The sequence below is a fragment of the Lagopus muta genome, chromosome 6, assembly GCF_023343835.1.
Source record: "Lagopus muta isolate bLagMut1 chromosome 6, bLagMut1 primary, whole genome shotgun sequence".
In the NCBI taxonomy this organism is placed as follows: Eukaryota; Metazoa; Chordata; class Aves; order Galliformes; family Phasianidae; genus Lagopus; species Lagopus muta.
The window spans coordinates 20,359,637-20,379,229 of NC_064438.1; the positions used below are offsets into that span (position 1 = coordinate 20,359,637).

The 19,593-nt window shown below is 35.7% G+C and overlaps 1 protein-coding gene across 21 annotated transcripts in view; it reads right to left on the reverse strand.

The window, feature by feature from the left end:
- The window catches only part of LRRC4C (leucine rich repeat containing 4C), a 470,956-nt gene that overhangs the window by 28,568 nt on the left and 422,795 nt on the right, over nt 1-19,593 (reverse strand). For 2 of the 21 annotated variants that reach the window (XM_048947517.1, XM_048947534.1), the window contains one exon: nt 12,597-12,665. The exons of 14 other annotated variants lie outside the window; for them this stretch is intronic. The gene's annotated coding sequence lies outside the window, so the exon portion shown is untranslated. Of the gene's footprint in view, nt 1-135; nt 7,507-12,193; nt 12,666-15,076; nt 16,365-19,593 lie in introns of those variants that run through there. 5 more of the 21 variants (XM_048947531.1, XM_048947533.1, XM_048947522.1 and 2 more) reach the window with 5 other exon arrangements.

Below are 19,593 nucleotides of genomic sequence, written 5' to 3' on the forward strand. Positions count from 1 at the left end.
GAATGGTATATGCTGCATTTGCGATTAGCTTCAGCTCTTACATGAAGAAGATATTCCTATAGCACAACTGACCAAGTTATTCCTGCAGTACACGTAGCAGAAGTTTTGTTGCAATACTAAAGGTTATAAACTTACATCCTGCTGCTGAAAGATGCTGGGGGATATTATGCAGCCAGATCTGACGCTGATTTGATCTTGAAAATCAGCAGAGTAGCTTCCTGTCTCAAGATCACAGAGCTACATAGTCTTTTTTTCTAAAGGGTCAGAGTGAGATTGAAAAAAAAAACCAAAAAAACTAATCTCAGTTAATCACTACAGCCATATCTGGTTCATTAGAGCCACTGACTCATGTGGTATGAAAAAGCAATAAATAAAAAGGTTGCACCCCTGCAAACTAAACTTGTAAAATGCCCTTTTGTAATTATGAATGAAATAGAAACATTTATTTGCTGTTGATTATTCCTTTGATCACCTGATATGTCTGTAATTTAAGTTGAAGACAATGATAAAATACATAGGGTTTGCTGTAGAAAATTAATTTTAATTGAATTAGAAGCCATATTTACTTTTTAAGTTGTCTTCTTAGTATATGATTTTTATTTTTTATTATTTTTAATTCATCTCCGCTCCTATTCCAGAAACTCTGCCAATAGAGTTTACTGAACAATAGCCTGTTATGCAATGCATTGAAATGTACACAGTGGCTTTGATGATAATAAACTCTTCAGAAGCCTGGAAATACTTTTTGCACAGCCTGGGGACAGAAATCTAAAGAATTTTATTCCTATAGGCCTTACAAGGGGATTTTAACCATCCTACAAGATAACTCCAAATAACTATCTAAAAGAAATAATTTTTAATTAGGTTCTATAGAAGAAATTATTTCCCCAGTAAAACCATTAGAAGGACACTTTATTTTCATAACAGTTTCATAGAAATTCAGTCCTACTCAGTTTCTACAAGATCCCTATCCTTCTAATCTCTATTAAGAGTTATATCCATACTCTCTCCCACTCACATATATTTTCTCATGTATCATAACACATAAGATTACACACAGATTTTTGGTGATGGAAAGGACTGAGGCCAGCATACTTCATCATGATCAAATCTTCCATTCCTAAAGCAGGAACAAGGTATTTACCTAGTTTTGAAGATATGATACAGTTACTTTTTGTGACTTATTGCATTATCTGTTGTAATTTTCATGGAGTTTTCAAAGCCACCTTACACTGAGTTTAGGTGAAGAACATATAGATCACCTATTTCTAAGTTAGAATAGAATAAATCGTATTATGATTTCCTCTATTTCTAATTTGGTCTTTTTGCTTTTTAATTCTTACTAGTGCTGCAGAAACATGAAAAATGATGGAGCTGAGAAAGCACAAAATTATCTTGTGCAACGGAAATTTACACAGAGGGTCTGAAATCATTACCAATCCTTTGAGAGAGTCCTGGGAGACTAGAATTCAACAACTTGAATAGTGTTCCATGCAAAAGAAACAACTGCTTCTGGGGAGAGGTAACGAAATGGGAAGATGAGTGTCTTTGTTAACATTTTCTATTTCATAGAACAATCATGCCTTAAAGCTGCTAGGACCAACCCTTTGGATGTTTGTTTCAAACAAATAATGACATTTACAAATGCTATTTCATCTTGCCAAGGACATGAGGTCAACTATCTATTCTATTAGTTGAGATGTGAATACACATACGTATAAACATATGAGTCATACATATATCTCAAACACATATGCTTAAAATAGAAGTAGAATGTAGAATTAAGGTCTCAAAAGAGGAAATTAACTCACCGTAACCTAGTCTTGTTTGAGGGTAGTCACATGATACATTAATTTGAAATCTAATTACGCTCTACTGTTAAGCACAAATGCAGGGAACTACATGTTCCCAAGGAGATATTTCAAAGAGTTTTCCTCCATGGAATGTCTGCAATACCTATTTTTGAATCAAGGATCCAAGATTTTGCCTCCACTGAAATGAAGCTAATATCTGCACAATGAACCAAAAGAGCATTCTCCTAATTAGTGGTGTCTGTATTTAGCCAGACACAAATGAGAGATTTCCATTCCAGTCCCCAGAATCAATCAAAATCTCCTCCAAGTGCATCTTCTGGAATTGACAAATATATGTTCCCATGTGATTGAAAAATCCACGTTTTTCAAGCTAGCTCAATGTTTTGATTACGTTAGCGGATGAAATTTTTGAGTCCTAGTTCATCCTTTGGGCAGAACAGAGTTGGAAAATGAGTCTACCAACAAAGAAATAAAGATCTTCATAATAATAATAACAAATCCAACAAGAAATGAATCAGAAAATCTTTCTCCAATGAAGACCTGAGAGCTTGTTTGTTTTTAGTCCTTGCTACACCATTGGTATCTCTATGTCCACAAGGTAATAGAGGTTCTAGATTTTACCTTTCACTTGAAATGGCATCCAGTAGCCTATCAAAAATGAACAGATTACTGGGGCTGGGATTCAGCATGCATTGAAACATTCTGAACCACTGCATGATCAAAAATTCAAATCTCTTTCTGACCTGTGATTTCGGTCCTTCTGAGATTCTGAAAATCAAATGAAATTCACTGTAGAGAACATTTTAGTCTTATTATCACTAGCAAACAGTTTAAGAAAAAATATCACAGGCAATAACAACAAATATAATTATTTTTAAAATTGCATGATGACTAGAACATGGAAACCACAATCAGTATTCTAAGACCATCTGTAGGATGGACAGTGCTTTTATAACCCATTAAAGCTATCTTAATCGGTACATCACTATCGGTTCCACTGTTTCACCAAATTGGTGCTTCAGAGGAGCTTTATCTGAACACACTGTGTTCCATACCAGTGGTCCTGCAATCAGTAATAAAACATAATGAAACAATGTTAACAGCACAGTGTGCTAGTTTGAACAGCATGTAATTCAATAAGTTTTGGTATCTTGGCCAAGGCAATTCTAACCTGCCTGTAGATTTAGATAGAAAGATAGAAAAGACATTTTCCAGCAAGTCTGAATTGCACATGTACTCTCTCTGACCATGTTTTTTCCTAGACCTGAATTGTTCTGCAGTTCCACTACAGACATAGAAGGGACTGATGCCTCTATAGCCTCTTAAAGAAGTAACTGTGCTTTCGATTCATAGGCCAGCAGAAAAGGTAAACTAAATCTTTTGCTTCTGCCACATCCAATTCCCAAGTTACACTGTTAGGTACTTTCAGCTTCATTTGAAACATCAAGTATGGGTCATTGCTTCAAGCAAGATGCTGGATGTCATGGGTTTTGCAACCCTATCCAATAAGCTGAAACCTCTACTTGTACACAGCAGATTGCTAGATCTCTATTTAAGCACAGCTGCTGCCTTAGCAATTGCACCCTGTGCAGTAGTGTGTCTGCTGAGGGGGATTCATGGCATGCACTGCAGGCAAGGGGGCAGAACACCAGGGTATGGAAACCGTGCAGTACTAGAAGTCACCCCTGGGTTGTACTACAGAAGAAAATGAGAGAGGAAGGGAGGGAGCTGATGACAGCCCACACACTGGATGATCGGTTTCTTTCTGAAATGAGGAAAGTAAAACAACACTCAGCAGTGATGAAAAGAAGTAAAAGAGCAACCCTGAACTATCACTTCTCTCAGTGTTGCAGAGGCTGGCTCCATGCCCAAGGCAAAATTACATCTAAACTCTCACAAGCAGCTGAGTGAGAAAAACTGGAGTGTGCAAAGACTAAGTTGAAGTTCCCATTTCTATTTGAAGCTAAAAGCAGCTGAAGATCCTAACCTCAGGATTTGGCCTAAATATTATAAATATATATTCTTTGCAGTCTTGCACAGCCTAATGCAGTGTTTTTCAGCAATGCAGAAGTGCCCCTATAGAAAACTTAAAACCTTTATTCAAGTAAGCTGCAGCTCAGAAACAGTTCCCCAGTTCCTCAAATCAGCGCTTCCGTAACAGTAGGGAACCTCTGAGTACTGACACCCTTCCCCCCCCCGCAAAAAAAAAACAGCTGGTCTCTGATATTCAGCAGTGTGAGGTAACACCAATACTAGCAGTCATGGAATCATAGAATCACTAAGGTTGGTGAAGACTTCCAAGATCATCCAGTCCAAGCATACACCTGTCAACAGTACTTCCCCATTAAACCACATCCCTTAGTACAACACCAGAGCATTTCTTGCATGTTTCCAGGGATGGTGACTCAACCACCTCAGGCAGCCCATTCCAATGCCTGACCACACTTTCAGAAACATTTTTCCTAATATCCAACCTGAATATCCTCTGGAGCAACTTAAAGCCACCACTTCCTGTCCTGTCACTAGTTACACAGAAGAAGAGGCCAACCTCCACCTAGCCACAGTCTCCTTTCAGGGAGCTGCAGAGAGTGATGAAATGTTTCCTGAGCCTGCTCTTCTCCACTCTAAACAGTTCTAGCTCCCTCGGCTGCTTCTCCTAAGACTTGTACTGGAGACACCTCAGCAGCTTTGTTTCTTTTCTCTGGGCATGCTCCAGGGCCTTCATGCCTTTCTTCTAGCAAGGGACCCAAAAATAAACACAGGGGTGATCACTTCACTGCTTCTGCTGTTTAGGCTATTTCTGATATGAGCCAGGATGTCATTGACCTTCTTGGTCACCTTGGCATATTTGCTGGCTCATGTTCAACGAAGTGTCAACCAATGCCCCCAGGTCCTCTCCTTCTACAGAGTCTTCCAACCACTCTGCCTCGAGCCTACAGCATTACCTGAGGTCATCGTGGCCAAAGTGCAGGACCCGGCACTTGGCTTGTTGAACTTCATCCCACGGGTCTCAGCCCCGTGATCCAGCCTATGTAGATCCCTCTGAAGAGTCTTAGACTGACTGACACCTCCACCAAACTTGACGTCATCTGCAAACTTACTGAGGGTGCACTCAATCCCCTCATCTAGGTTATCAATAAAGATATTGAACAGGACAGGCCCAATTACTGACCCCTGAGGAACACCACTTATTACTTAGTTTTAAACACATGGATCAGGGGGTGTTTGCTGATACTGTGAACACCCAAGCTGATCTGAAACTTAACTTTTAATAATGTGAATTTAAAAGCTAGAAACACCTCAATTTCTAAGCAGGCCTTGATATATTTAAATGAATTTAAAAGAAAACTCCCGCATGCACAGGTTATTTTATAAGAGCCATCTGTGCAGGCTTTTTTTATACTTTCCACTGCAGCAATCAGTACTGCCCACTCCCAGAGATAGGAAACTGGATTAGAATAACCATGAGGTTGAGCTAGTATGGCAGTTCTGCAGCTGTGTCCCTACAGGAGAGATATGGGAGCAAGGCTATGGATCAGCCGCAAGACAGATATTCTGTTCTCAAGGATGGAGCCCTGGGCAGCCTGATCTAGGGAGAGGCAACCCTGCTTATGGCACAGGGGATGGAACTAGATGATCTTGAAGGTCCCTTCCAACCTAAAACACTCTGTGATTCTGTGATGAATATACTAGTTCATTACAACCTGAAAAGTGAAGCTCCTCAGACAGCTGAAATTGTAATCAAATTATATTTCTTCTTGCTTTCATATCTATATCAGTATTTTTCCACTCCAGCACTAGATAACATTATCAGCCTTTTAAAGCAATTTTTGAGGACCACTGAGATCAGCTTGTCTGAGAACAATCAACATACTGTTCTCAACTTGTGTCACAGAAAAGAGAAATACTATTATTTCCTCTCCATTTCAAGCTTAATTTTCTCTTCTTAATCTGAGTTTTAAAGGGGCTCACAGAAGTGTCAGCTCTGTGTTGTCTGATGATGGATTTCATTAGTTTAAGGTGACATTTCAGTTTTGTTTTGATAATTTATAGTTTCATTGTTTCATACAGAGAAGAATCCTTTTAAATTGATGACACATTTCTGCGCACAGTAGAATCCTCCCTTGGTAAACTTAGGAAAAAAATCACATACTGCAGCAATAGCTATTCATACCCCAAAAGTGGGTAAGGATAATGAGGAATAAAGCAGACAGATAATGGCCATTTTAAGCATGGTCTGAAGTTTTTGAGTAAAACTGTTCGGCTTACAAAAGCAATTTGAATTCCTATGACTGCAGTCATGGAAAAAAATGCACAGCTAATGGTGATGACAATGTTGAAAAATATAGTTTTTTGTATCTGAGAATTTGCTCACATAATGCTATTGCGCTCTTTGCATCTGTTCTGGTTTCCATGGAAATAAATAGGAAGCATTACTTTCAGAGCAGCCTAAGTACATAGAATCAAAGAATCCTAAGAGTTGGAAGGGACCTTTGGGTCATCTAGCGCAACTCCTCCGCAATGAACAGGAACACAACAGCTACATCAGGTTGCCCAGAGCCTTATCCAGTCTTGCCTTGAATGTCTCCGGGGATGAGGGATCAACCACCTCTCTGTACAACCTGTTCCAAAAGACTTTTTTATATCCAACCTCAATCTACCCTCCTGAAGCTTGAAGCCATTTCCCCTAGTGTTTGAGATTACAGGTAAATTATTTATTTTATCAAATGCTTTTGTAAATCTTTTCTGAGTTTAAGATCTCAAGTTAAAAATACCACTCTCTCCTATGTACAAACAAATGAATTTTTGTTTATTAGAAGAGTGTTGTCAATCTTAATAATTATGACAAACCATTGAACACTTTATTATTATTTAGATATTTATATTTTCCATTAAAGAAAGGAATATTACAAGAACATACTGTCAACAGAAAATCTAATTTAAACCCAAGAGTTTATTTGCCTGTTTTTCACTATTTCTTCTTTGCATTTTAAGATTTCCAGCAATTTTATGATTACAAATAATAACATTGTGCTGGCACATGAATAAGAGAAACAGAAACTGATTGTTTTTTGTTCATTGCCTAGGCTGAAGAAAGTGGAGTGCACATAAAGCACACGCATTAGCTATAAAAATTCTGTCAGCTTTAATAATTTATTTTATTATTAGTAACACTGTGTGAGCAGGCATGTTTCCCAGGACTCACTAAACACAAGGCAGAGTCAAAAATTTAAGCATTTCCTGTGATTAGGCTTTATTATTGCATAGAAAATAACAAAACAACAGTTAAAAATATACATGCTTCTCAATAGACTTCTGTAAACTTAACTGCTGGTAGTTTTCTTCTCTTAGGATGCCTTAATATCTTCAATAGAGCCAATCCTACTTCTTTTATATTTAGGTCATGATAATGAGTTACCTGCCTTGGTGAGTCATTGTGCTGCTATTGACAATTCTTATGATTTCATAATGCAATATTATTTCTAAGTGTCAAACTATATAACCTTACTGCAGTCAGTCATGATGCTACCTGTACTTTAAAAAGTCTACTGGCCACATTTCTGTACCTTTTTTTTCCTGCAGAAGTAGCTACATGTGTAAATATCCCCTGGTTTTTGTTATTTTTAATCATATTTAAAAATATCAACAGGCCTCACTGAGAGATAATGTCGAACTCCTACATTTGATTTTATGCTTAGTGGGCTGAATCGTAAGACTGGTCAGGAATTTTACAAGACTTTTTTTTTTTTTTTTTTTTTTTTTTTTTTTTTTTAAACAGAATCCTTGGCAAAAAGGCAAATTTGTTAGGCTTCCAATGTAGTTGGAAGCTCAGAAAGTGTGTCAGCACCATTCTGAGGCTGAATCTAAATACATCCTTCTATCTGCTGCAAACTAAGAGGCCTGATGGCCCTGGAGCATGCAACTTTGAAGCTCTGTAGGCTTGGCTTAAACTGATTCTCCAAGAGCTTTTTGTTGCCTGTCTTTGCACAAAGGCTTATGTAAGGAGTGATGTTGGTTTACTCAACAGCTCAAGAACCTTAATATTTCAACTTCTTTTACCCTCACTTAATTGAAAGCATCTCCAACTTCCTAGGTCATATGAAATTAGTAAACTTCATTCTTCCATTAATATCTATTTGTCCTATTTTTCTTTTTTTTTTTTTTTTTTTTTTTTTTTTTTTCTCCAGTAATGAGTTTCAGTACAGTCAGTTTTAGTGATAAATGACGACGTGAGAAGAATGGGACAGTTTGCAGGAAGTTGAAGATAATATAGAAAAATATATTTTGTGAAGTGAGGAAAAGCTGTGCAGAGGCAGATTCTGAAGTTATAAGTCTATGAATATTATTTAAGTGCAATCAAAAATACATTAATGTTAGGAATCTCTAGAGAAAAAATAAAAAACAAAAACATTGACAGTCCCTTTTAAAATGCTTAGCATTCCTACTTCTTGAATACTGTGCCACATTTTAAAAGGATAGAAAACAAAGGAATGTTTACAGTGAATAGCTGAGATAAAAGACCTGGAAAAGATTCTGCATGGAACATAGTCAAGTCTGCTAGGATTCTGAAAAATAAGCAGAGAAGAGCAAAATAATCAAAGTCTATACAAAAATGTTATATAGAAAAAAATCAGGAATTGACCAGCTTTTGCTGTTTCTCCCTATAAAAGCTTTAGGTAGTTTGAAGAGAATGTATCAGAATGCTAGAAGAAACATTATTTCTGAAAACATGTAGGTTTTTTTGGGAAAGCAATCCAGTAAGAGTTGATAAAAATAAATCCACTTTTCATTCATATATTCATCTAGGCTCAAAATATTCAAAGACTGGACAAATACCTAGTTAGAGGAAGAAGCCTAGGTAGTTGATCTGCTCTAGATCTTTGGTGTGTTTGAGTTATCATGGTTAGAATGAGAATACTGATAAAACAGATACTTGAGTAAACTTGCACCAAATACTATACAGATACAAGCTGTTAGAATGAAAAACTACCAACTGCTCAAAACTGCTCAACAATAAAATCCCAAAGAAGTCCTAATTTTAATAGTGGAGACTAATTCAATACACTGTTATGCTTGTGTTCTTTTCCTATATCCCTTCCTACATATCCACTCTGTGCTACTACAGGAGAAGGATACAGAATACTGATTTTAAGAAATGATGCCAGAAGCAAGAGACCAGAAATATTAACAACATAATACATTTTAGGTGGAGAAAGGACTCCTAGTGAACTGAAAAAGGAGACAGCATGTTGATATTAGAATAAAAAGGAAAGCGCTAATACATAACCAACACTGAGATATATGGAGGTGTACCTTTTTGATTTTGAATTTCTACATCAATTTTCAACTTAAAACAAGTGTTGGCAAAATGCAAATGGAGGGCATATCCCACAAGAAGTGAATAAAGTTCAAGACAGAACTCTCAAATATTTAACATTGCTGATGATGGAGTCACGAGAACATAATTAACCCTTTCCTAATTGGATTGCTGTCTTCATACTGAGTGGGATCATAGAATCATAGAACAGCTTGGGCTGAAGGGAACTGGGAAGTTTTAATGTTACTGGTACCAGTTGGTTAAATAAGGTATTTCCTTAGGTGTTTGTTTTTTTTTTTTTAATGTATGTATATATTTACCTTCATACACCCCTCAAAATCTCTCCTTTAATTCAAGCAATATAGAAAGATTTGTTGAGTCAATGGAGATGTTTTCTAATAATGGAGTAAAATAATAGACAACAAGTGGTTTTGGAGCTTGAAAAAAATGCAAACATCTGGTGGAACACTGCCAGACAGTGCACTATTCATTATTGCAATGCAAACAAAATATCTGAGTAATATTAGTATTCCACCTTACCCAACCCTAGAATTGATGGAAACAATTTATTTTCCTATTCCTAAATGGTTTATACCCTATCATTGCTACACCGTAAAATAAGAAAAATAAAAAACAGTGGATTTCTTTCCCCACACAACATGTTTCAAAGATAACCTTCATGTGACTAGAGAATTCAAAGAACAGAAAGTTTTGAGAGTGCTATAGAGATGTATATTTGAACAAACTTAACATATTTGTGCATGGTGAACACACAAATTCTTCTTCCTATTCCTATGCTTTCTGGATTAAGTTTCTGCCTCTTAAATGACACTGAACAGCTGTCAAAAATGTTTTTGTTGATTGTTGTTTAAGTATTTTCTTGGACAAAGTTAAATGCCCACAGGGAAATAAGTGCTTGAATTCAGTTTGAATTCTCAGTGCTTGAATTATTGATTTTATGATTGTATCTGTAAAATTTTAAGGGTCATGTTAATTGATACTGCAACTTCTTTTGCTTTATATACTATTTCTTTGTTTTTATCCCCAGATTCAGTGCAGAGGAATATTATGCAAACTGTCAACAGCTCAAATTCCAGAGCAGAACATAGAAGTTGAACAAAATCTAAAGGTAGATAGATCAGCCATTCCCTCAAAATTGCTTCCTTTTTCTTGTTTTCTAATATTTATTTTTCCATATGCCATAACATGACCTTCTCAAAAAAAAACAAGATGAACCTTAACACAGCTTTGTTACTAGATCCACAAATTTGACAAGATGGGGGCTAAGATCCCATTTGAAATGGTGTATAGCTTGATGTATCTCATACTCTTACAGAGTAGTAGTGAGTTTACTGTGAATGGTAATTTAGGATGATTTTAAATTTCAGGCCTTTTTCAATATTACATATGAAGCAAAAACAAAATGGCTCATTAATTCAGCTTTCCCTCTAAATAAAGCTGAATCAAGATCATTAAGCAATGTCAAAGAGAAATAGACTGCTGGTCACATGTATTTTCAGAGCACACAAAGTATTTCTTTTTTACTTGCGAAAATAAAATTCTCAGAACTACAGCTGGATTATCAACTGCATTTGTTTATCCTGCAGTAAAAAGACCAGCAAACATCTCTTTAGAGTTCTCTGTCCTGCTCTGTGAATCAACCAGGTACATGTAGTTATATTTCATATGCAGTTTGAAAGCATTTCCACGTGTGTGCAAAGAAGCAGCGATTCTGAGTTTGCCTTTAATGGCAATAAAGAGCAATATTTGATAATAATTTGCAAGTAGAAAATTCTGGAGCATGCTAGTTTTATATTTAGGAAATGTAAAATCACATAAGTTTAGAAAATATACTTTAAATGTAGAAATGAATAGATTAATAGTGCAGACAAACAGAATGCCAGAGATAAAATAAACAAAAACATCAGTTTCCAGTTGTCTGAAAAGGAACTTCCACTTCTCAAAATTTTTGATTTTTCTACTAAGCTGTTGCTTGTTCATTTCTGCTTTTATTTACTGCTATTTATGTAATACATAGAAATATTTTATGATAGCATTGCAAGGGCACCACACAACATTTGGAGTCACTCAGCATTAGTCTTATTCTGATGACAGAGAAATCAATGAAGAGCAAAGCTGATTCAATGATAAGCACCTCTCTCCTATTCAACACAGATCTAGACGTAAACAGAAGATAATTCACACTAAAAAGCCTCATAGTTAAATTTCACTGAACTGTTAATCTCCTATTCTTAAGAGTTTAAAATATTTTTTAGTTCTATGTTGCAAAATACCCTGGATATTTTTGTGCGCTGAGAGCTTACTTACACAGGTTTCTCTCCTTTTCTTTCTAGAGGAGCTGTTCATTGTTGTTCAAAGCAAGAAGGTGACTTTAAGGTTCATTATCTAATTGATCAAACAACCTGCTAATTAAATGTAACTAGGTCTAATCAAAGTGGAGACAATGCAGAAACGCTGAAACTGTCAGGTAGGTGCATGATACTCAAGCCATTAAAGCAACTAGAGATCAGTATGTTCCTTAATTACATTAAAGCTAAGATTTTCAAACAAGCCAAGCAGAGGGAATTAGCTATATGCTTTATATTGCCCTGCATATCTAAGATTGTGGTTTCAGGATGCCTGCATCTTAGCAATAAGCTCTGTTTTATGTGACTGCTCTTACCAAGCTTGCTCATCTCCTACAGCCTTCACTCAATGCAAACTCTGGGTGCAATTATTTAAGTGAACAGTCTTATTCATGGTTCCATTACTAAAGCAAAACATAAAAAACTGGAGTATCTCATGTTCAGTTAAAAAAAAACAATCTTTTTTCCATTGTTTAAAAAGTAACAACCTGCAATAATATATATGCAAAACTGCTGTACCACTCTTAATTCTTTGACTAGTAGCATTTTTTTCATTAACACATATACCTATTCTGAAAACTCAAATAAGCAGTTGATGCCTCATTCTTGGATACACTCAAGACCAGGGTGGATGGAGTTATGGGCAACCTGGTCTAATGAAAGGTGGCTGTGTCCATGGTGGGGGGGGTGGGGGGGTTTGAAACTACACAATCTTTGAGGACTCTTTTAGCCCAAACAATTCTATGATTTCTACAAATTAAACCATTTGCTAATGTAAATCCATGAGGCTGTAAGGTATTAAACTGGACAGAAGTGGAGGGATATTATTTAGATTCAGTCAAAAGACCCTGGATTAAAAAAAAAAAAACAAACTGCTTTACTGCACAAGTTGGGCAGAGTAAAAAAATAAACAAGGAATCAAAAGGGCAGGTAAAATAGGCGACAACAGCAATGTTAGGTCAAGAAATAATACTCATTCTATAAAGTTTGAATCAGCTTTAAGTGGACTTTGTTCATTACAAGATGATTTTTGCAGTGCTGACAATCTCAAGAGCTTACTATAAAGAAGTCTGAGATGACAGTCTCTTTTCCTCTTACTTCAGTTTGGAGTTTCCATATGCCTAGAAGTTTTTAGAGTTGCATTTTGCATCTTGCCCTCCAGAAACTCTGCAAGAGAAATATATTTAAATACTTGAATCCAATGTAAATATGTTATTTACTTCTTATTTCATATACAGTAAGAAAATTTTTAAAAAGAGGCATTACGTACAAAAGGGCAAGAGCTTGCAATGGTGAAACCTAACCTGTTTTAATGAAGCCAACAGTTTACCAAAGAAAGTTATTGGTCACAAAAATTAAAAAGGACTATTTGACTTCAGCTATCCTTTCAAAAGCATGCAGGAAATAAATGAGGCAGGAACAGATGACTTATCTTTCGCTCCCACTTTATGCCTTTGTCAGAACATCACCTTCCTTCCTGTCATGAAAGGAGACATCAGATAGCCCTAAAATTCCACATTTATTAGATCTTGTCAGCAATCAAATGAATGCAGGTATTTATTGCATCAGTGTGGCAAAGATCTAGCCATTTTTCTCCATATATAATCAGGAGTAAAAAAACAACAGGAGCAAAGCAGCATCCCTACACCCTTTTACTGATATGTTGGCACTGCACAAAAACTTTAACAATCATATTTTAAAACATATCTAGAACATTAAGAAGGAAAAATATAATAGGATTTTCCAGAGGATGGAAACAACATACTGCATCTTGGAAAACAGGTTATTAGATGTTATTTTGAAAAGAGGCATTGCCTGCCCTGTTTCTAGCCAAAGGGGAATCAGAGCACGGAAGGGTGGCATGCTGCAGAAGCTACTGGAGAGAAGAATTCAGATCTCAGAGTTCCAGATCAATGTATTTCCTCCACAACAGATGCATTATCAACTAAAGGAGTACAGACATCCAGATCAGTGAGTAATTGCTTGTCTTAATCCAACAATCTGCGTTTTACATTTCTTCACAGTACTAACAAACAGTGCAAGATGCCCAGCCAAATAAGAATGCTGTTTTATCTTCTTTTGAAAAATAAATGATCCTTGCATGATTTGCAGTTACTGTATTAATTATGAAAACATCTACTTACTTAGGACTTTTTAAAGCCACTCGAAGAGTACAACCATTTAAACATTGATTGAGTTTCAGCGCCTGAGTGAACTGCCCCCAAGGAATCCCAGCCACCAAATCACTTGAAAATGCCCATGTAAATTAGCAAGTATCACACAAACACTGACAGCAAATTCCGTGATTTCTGTGCCGCTCTGCATTGTTATCTGCTGCTTATTTAGAGATGAAGTTCATTCTTCCTTAACTCCATATAGGCTAGTGAGATGATACAAATGTCTTTGCTTAAGTGGCACTGACTCCATTAATACTTAACTACAGAGAATAATAAAAACAGAGCAAAAAGTCTCAGGAATTAAACTACCACTTGCACAGCATTTCCTCATGCTATTTTTTAAATACTTATTATCTCTTTGACTATACTTTTCCATTAACAAAAATCTCTTGTACAATAATTGTTTAATGTAGTGCTGCTAGAAAAAAAGAAATGTAGAAGACCAAGGGCTCTCTGTCCCTATGGACTAACATTTTTCATTGCCACAGAAGTAACCAGGGTCAAAATTTTGAAAATCAGATGCCTATGTCTAGGCTGTCAGTGGCTTCCTTTACAGCTGATTTTATATCACCATTTCCATAAATCAGTGCCTCCCTTGCAGATGTTATCTTAAATAAAACCTCTCTTATTTTTTTTCCCAATGTTTGCTTCCCAAATAACAGGAAACTGAGAAAAAAACCTCAAAAGTAGGCTTTTATATAAAACTGAAATATTAAATGCATTATTTCCACAAAGGTAACAATAGCATGTGAAAATGTCAAAACCAAAGAGCTAGATTCCTACTATAAGCCTGGTCTACACTTCTACAAGGAGCTGTTTTAGAAGAGAAAACTCTACAGGTAAAGAATAAAGGTGCGGTTAGATTCCCCCCCCCCCCCCCCCCCCCCCCCCATATCTTATAAAACGTTCATTACATTTTAGACCTTTTGACTTCATAATGAAATTATTTTGATCAGGACAGAAATGTATCTGATTTATGATACATTTGATAAATGATTACTTGAAAAATTATTGAAACACTTCAAATTAAATATAAATATAGAAAAAATGATGCATTTATATATTTTTCCATTTTCAACCTTTCATCCTTACAATCTTCGCAGAAGATTGGGAAGCAGTCTCTAATTATAACAAAATGCATAGAGTATTTTATATAACTTTGTACTGCAAGGCTTTCATTATAACAGGGTTAAAGAATTTAACTCTCAGTGAAGTAGTAAAGATTTAGTTAAAGTCTGCGAGCACTGTGTTTCCAATATCTGTAAAGGAGCATAAGAGATGTGCATAGTAATTCTTACTACAGTATTACAAATGTTATTTGCTGAAAGTCTATTAGTACTTTCACAATTTTATTTCCTAAACTCAAATAATTCTAATGTTGTTTGAAGACATATTACAAACCTCTTGCCTCTTCTATTCTTTTAGTTTCATAGCCTCACAGCATCTGGGCTGTCTGTATTTGTAAAGAGAAGTAAATGTTCTTCCTCTGTTCTGGAGCAATCTTTTCTTGCCTGACAAATAGAAATGATAGAACAACATTTGGGCATAGAACTACAGCCCCTGTTGGTTGCCCCTCCTATAGGCTAATATTTCAGCCTTAATGATGTTAGTCATCTTATATTAAATATAATGGTGCTAGACAAATTGTGAATGATGACAATAACTTATGTAATTTTCTGAAAAGCCACTTCAGCTGTTAAATTGTCCTACTTCTTAATTCTTGTGCTGTTGGTAATGGAATCACTTGAAATTATGGCAAGCTAAAAGCATAAATAAGCTATAAATAAAATGGAGTATTTTGCTATAACACAAGGAGGATACCATGCCTGAGTCCTGGTCTTACAAGTACTTAATGAAGTCATTTTTTACTTATATGTGAGTTTTATTTGCATTTCAAGGCTAGACTCTTGATAACGCACAAAACTGAAGTGGATTTTAGTATGGGAATGAAACTGATTTACTAATTATTCTTTACTTACAATATTTAAGTAACCTATGATAGTCATCAGAATAGGAACGATGACTTCAACTTCAGGAACCTGCTGAAATTCAGATTCCATCAGTTTAGAAACTCTAGTTACAATTACGGCTGGATTCAACCAACTGTTCTTTGGTATTTTCTATCACAGCTGTATTCTGCATTCTTGAAATGTTTTCCACAGACTTAGCTGTGTTTGAGGCTATGACAAACACATAGAATTCATATGGTATTTTTTTCCCCTTTAGTAAAAAGCATGAACTAAAAAAGCAAGTTGGGATTTAAATATTTCATGGTACAAAAAAAAAAGTATTTATAAGCAATCCTCCTTATGTTTGGCTCACTTAAGACTCTGACTCAGGAAATATGCCTAGACTACAAAAAGCTTATTTTCACTCCTTGCTTCCGAACTGCAGACAAGGTCAAAAGAAAAATAATCTACAGTTTTCAAGAGGGTTATTTAATAATTAAGAATTGAACTGGTTCATATGCAGTTCAATATTATATATTTTTATATCATTTTGGATACACGTATACACAAAAATTATAATTTCATAGAAGAACAGAGAAGTGAAGTAACATAGGCATGACATGACATGAAGTACCATGTGTGAAAAATAAAAAAGGAACTCCATAACTCCTTACAATTTGGGGCTTAAATCCAGCAAATTAAATGAATGTAATGCTCTAACTATTACATAACTTTCCAAATGAGCAATGATTTTTTTTCCTAAGCATTAATTAATGAATTCATTAATTCATAATCAATAATCCAGTGAAATAAGTATGTGGCATTAATTTTAAAGACAAACATAAGCACAGACAGCTTTACTGGCATATCCAAGAGTGCATAACATCAAAAAAAGGTGAAAAAAATTAAAAAAACAAACAGAGTCATCTTAGTTTTCTTAGAAGCTGAGAGGAGGAACTTAAACTCTTTTGTCAAGAACGTCTTTGCGGGGAAAAAAAAAATGAGAAATTTCAACCATGACACAAAACTGCAGTACAGAATCAAAATTCAGTAAGGAGCAAAGAGTAGATCAAGTCTGGAAAAAAAACAGGGAAGTAAATAACACATTTTATCTGTAAAGTGTGATTTAGTTATTAGACAAAAGTCTAATGTGAACTTGAGATGGCAGAGAAATTACATGCAATATTGGGATTTTGATAGAGGACATTTGCTAGTCGTCCACCTGATCAGAAGAGGCAGAATGAAGAAACAATAGCTGAAATGGAAAGCAGGCAGATAAAAAGATGAAACGGGGCAATCAATGGGAAGTTTCAACAGCTGCTTGAACAAGTGCTGGAATCCATTAAATTGAATTGCAAAATGTCACCAGTTCAGCAACCAGTCACAGTTGCAGTTTACAGTAGTGTGGCACAGTGGAGAGGTCATGTTTCATTAGGATTAGCCCTGTTTCCTTTTAACACAGTTCCCTGAATATCATGCAAGAAATGATAATGTTCCGATTTTTACAAATTGACAAGTTCCTTGTATGCACCACTCATTTTATATACTCATTTACACCATATATTTTTGCTGTAACAATACTTGCAGCAAATACTTTCATCTACACTGTATATATCACTAAAGCAAGCAGTTAAAATTTTAAAATTCCAAAAGTCTAAATCTAGATTATCATAGGTCTCTTTAAGAAACAGTATAGATGCTTATCTTGTTTTCTTGCACTTGTAGTCTTTCCCATTAGAATCCAGTTCTAGATGTGTAAGATATTGTTCTGTAAAACATCATCGTCTCAAAGCTTGCTGGGGACGCAGATGAACAAGTCCAGGCAAGTCCTGGGCAGGTGTTGAGAAATCCTTTCTCTGGAGAACTTTGATGGATAAATCCTGGGCAAGGATTGTGAAATCCTTTGTCTGAAGGACACAGATGGACAAGGCCAGGGGCAACGAGAAAAACAGAATCTGCAGCAGAATCTGATGGATCCTGGTGGTTACTATCCCCGCTTTATGCAACTCTTGCTCCTTTCCTATCTTCTCTATCGCCCTCTTTCCCTTCCCCATCTCCTGATTAGGATTTATAATAAGCTGGTTGGACTAACATATGAACAGCTGTTTCTTAATCTCATGCCAGGTATACAGATATTAAAAGAACTTCATCTCCCTCCTATAAATTGGATCGAGACAAGATGTTCACCTTTGGTCACTTGATGCTCTCAAACGTCCAAACAACTCTGGACACCATCTTCTCAGTTCCTCAAACCCTACACTTTCTGAGGATATACAGATACAGAACAGGATGCCATTAAGCAACCCATACCAAATCCAGTAGTTATGATAGTAGGTATATTTTTTCTTTTACTCATAAGAAAACAAACATTAAAAAAAAATTCCTTTCAATATTATCTTTTACTGTATCATTTTCCTTTGAGGCTGTAGCTGCCTTATGACCCTCTCACTACATTGTGAAAGTAATGAATAAAGAAACATTACTGATTAACTTATCAGTTAAGTGTGGGTTCAAGCCCTTTATGAACTGAGGGTGTAATAGGCACTATGACATAGATGAATTAAATGAATATGATGAGCTTATCTAAAAATCATTTTCTTTGTCTCAGCTCCAAAATGCAGCTAATTTTTCCTCTTACGTATATATTATGCCAAAGAGTTGAGCTTCCAGACAAAAAAAGAAAAATAAATGGAAAGCAGCACTAAGATACAAGTCTGAATTTCAGATATCAGTGATCACTTAAAGCCTTGTAAGTTGAAGCAACACAAGAATATTTGGACCCTCACATTATCAGAATTCTTATTACTCAAATAAGTGCAGCAAAACTTCACAGAAACTATTTAATGGAATCATACAATCAGGTAATTGTACAAATTGTACAATCAAAAAGATCCTCAAGGTTGGGAACACCAACTGCCAGCCTGACTTACCAAATCCTGTCATGGAAACATATCTGTTAGTGTCAGCCACATCCACACATATCTTAAATATCTCCAGGGAAGAAATTCCACAAATTTCCCAGACAGCCTGTTCCAGTGTTTGTTCATACCCTCCATGAAGAAATTATTTCTGATACCCAATCTAAACTTTCTCTGGTGCAACTTGACATTCTTTCCTCTCATCCTATCACATCAACTGCCCTCTAAAGATGAAGTATGTGTTGAAGTAGCAAAAGCCTTACAGGATATGATTTGATCTAGGGTTTAATCTGATTTCCTTCAGCTTTTCTCCTGAACCCTCAAAGTTTTATCTGATCACATCCTATGCGCTGTACATACAGAATTACTATGTCAAATTCATTATTTGAATAAATTATGTGACTGAACACACTGATATAAATGAAATCAGGAAGTAAAACTTCAGAGAGGAAAAATCATCCCTCATTCTCTAGAAAGATGAAAACAGATATTGCATGACTTAACCAATCAGTAATGGTTCTCCTTGTAATTACATAATGAAAGTATCAAATTTTACCTTGCTACAAACTCAAAAAGAATCAATGAATATACTTCATTTTATTTCCTCATTCAAAGCCTACACTCTTATACTGAGGGATGTCTTACAGCATTGGAATCAGTTTAGAATTTCTGGTGGGAATAATTTACTCTGGTAAACAATAACAGCAAGAACATTTGAGATAGAGCCAGTTTGGGATCAGCTCCAGTGAGATGCTGAGAAAGAATTTAAACATGCATTTTAGGTCTATATTCCTCAGTTGGTTTGACACATTGTTTCCCAAATACGCAATGTCTCAGGAAACAACAAAGCGTTTAATGAAACATAACAGTTATTCCCCAAGACAAAAATGCTCCACAGAATGACCTGTGTGTGAAGTAAATTTTTAGTGGTTGTTTACCCAATAATATCTCTTAGCAATATATTCAAGTACACCCATGTAGAAACACTGACAGTAGAAGACCATGCAGTTCTTAAACACTCAGAGTAATAACTAAGTATTGTAATTAATGA